The sequence below is a fragment of the Octopus bimaculoides genome, chromosome 7 (assembly GCF_001194135.2).
Source record: "Octopus bimaculoides isolate UCB-OBI-ISO-001 chromosome 7, ASM119413v2, whole genome shotgun sequence".
NCBI classification, from domain to species: domain Eukaryota; kingdom Metazoa; phylum Mollusca; class Cephalopoda; order Octopoda; family Octopodidae; genus Octopus; species Octopus bimaculoides.
The window spans coordinates 9,841,770-9,843,980 of NC_068987.1; positions in this window are offsets into that span (position 1 = coordinate 9,841,770).

Below are 2,211 nucleotides of genomic sequence, written 5' to 3' on the forward strand. Positions count from 1 at the left end.
TATATATATATATATATATATATATATATATTTATATGTATGTATATATATGTATATATATATGTTTGTATCTATGTATGCATATGTGTGTATATAAGTTTAAACAAATATTGAATACTTATCTATTTCACTTTTATGTATATGTTTACTCACACACTTATGAATATCCGAAGCAAATTCGACAGAAATCACATTCGTTAGCTATTATCGATGGAAAGCAATATTTTATCACTTTATATCTCCAGCAAAGAAAAATAAATACATATAAACCAACAAATAGTTATAAATTAATAACAACTTGGTGGATTTTATGATGAAACTTTGATTCTGTAGTCGTGTATATGAGATACATAATACTACTGATGAAGAATGCATTACAGCGGAAGTGGTTTATGAGAAGCATATATGCTAAAGCATAGTATGATGTTCTATAATGAATAAAACAGTATCAGCGGCAGATGATGTGGTAGAAAATACGTACGAAGTAAGCAGGGTGACTCAGAATCTATTGGGTTGTAGAAAAACCAGAGGAAATTTAAACAAATTCTTAGAACAGTTCGTATATGGTTCGGATGTATTTGACTTGTAAAAAGACAACTGATATAAAAGTCTGTTTATTTCACAACATACTTTGCATACTTATTATATAATTTGTTCGAGCTTGGCGGTCGTCACTCACAGTCGCTAGATACTTATCATTGGTTTTCTAAAAGGAAACTAAAGCTTCTAGAGTCCTTTCATGGTTATTCCGCTCGGTGTAACCATAATTCGACTGGTGACATTTAAAGAGTTTTAAATGCATTCATCGATATACAAGAGGCGCTCTAAATCATTGTTGTTGCTTTAATACTTGTTGCCCAAAGCGAGAATTTTCTCCATGGCAAACCACAATGAAAATCACATTTTTATGGGACAAATACCCCTAATATATTTCAACTGATCTAAAAATGCCGCAACACTGCTTCACGAGTAAACTATATTCCGCAACACTGCTTCACGGGTAAACTATATGAACAATGTGAGTGTATTTCAAAGTGTGTATCTCAGTTAAGCGGTATCCCACAATCCCTCAGTAACACACATGGAATTGCTTTAAGTATGACGAGGGTACCATAACTAACCCTATAAAGACTCCTTGTCTTTTTTTCGGTGGAAAGCAAAACAAACCATAACAAATCATGTTTCTACAAGAGTTAACTATTTATAGTCGGGTGCGTTTGGTCATTTTAGACCTAAATATTTTGGGTACGGGTACGTACGACACAATAATTATCATTCCTCTTGAACTGTGATATAGTCATTGCTATTTTTTAAAACCTTCAACTAATGCTATTTTAACTGAACATCATTAGGTGTCATCTACACTCAGCAGGTTGAATAACAAGGATCTCTTTTCAGGTTTTTTTCACTGCCATTCTTACATATTTGCTATGTGATAACTTAGTAAAGTCGTAGATGATATCAAGCCAGGTTGTTTTAGATCTTTCTCTCAAGTGTTTGCCATTTATCTTTCTCTCAAGTAATAGTCTTTGTATACTTTATGCTCTTACTATTTGACCAAAGTACGTTAGCTTCCTTTTTTTTAAATAATAGAGTAATGATCTTTTTGTATTTACTAATTGTAGCACTTCTTTATTAGTTTAAAGTTTTGTCCAAGATATTCTTAACATCCTTCTATATGTACAAATTTCAAAAGCTTCAATTTTGTCAGAGTTTTCAGCAATGTCAATGTTTCTTCACCATATAATGGGGTGAAGGATTTGTAAAATTTCCATATTTTTCGTTTCTATATGTATATTCCTTGACGAAATGCTTACATATCTATAAAAAGTTATATCCATCACAGCACGGTTACTCAAAATGTAACTTAATTCTACAAAACAACATCCCATATATAGCACGAATAATAATAAATAACCGAAATAGAAAAAATAACATTTAAAGCTGTCATTTGAGGAAGTCATGGATTAAGATGAGCATCAAATTTGAAGTTGCAATGCATTATCATTAATGGACGATATATACATACATATACCTACCTACCTACCTACACATAAATAATCACCTATCTATCTATCTATCTATCTATCTATCTATCTATCTATCTATCTATCTATCTATCTATCTGTCTATCTATCTATCTATCTATCTATCTATCTATCTATCTATCTATCTATCTATCTATCTATCTATCTATCTATCTATATATAT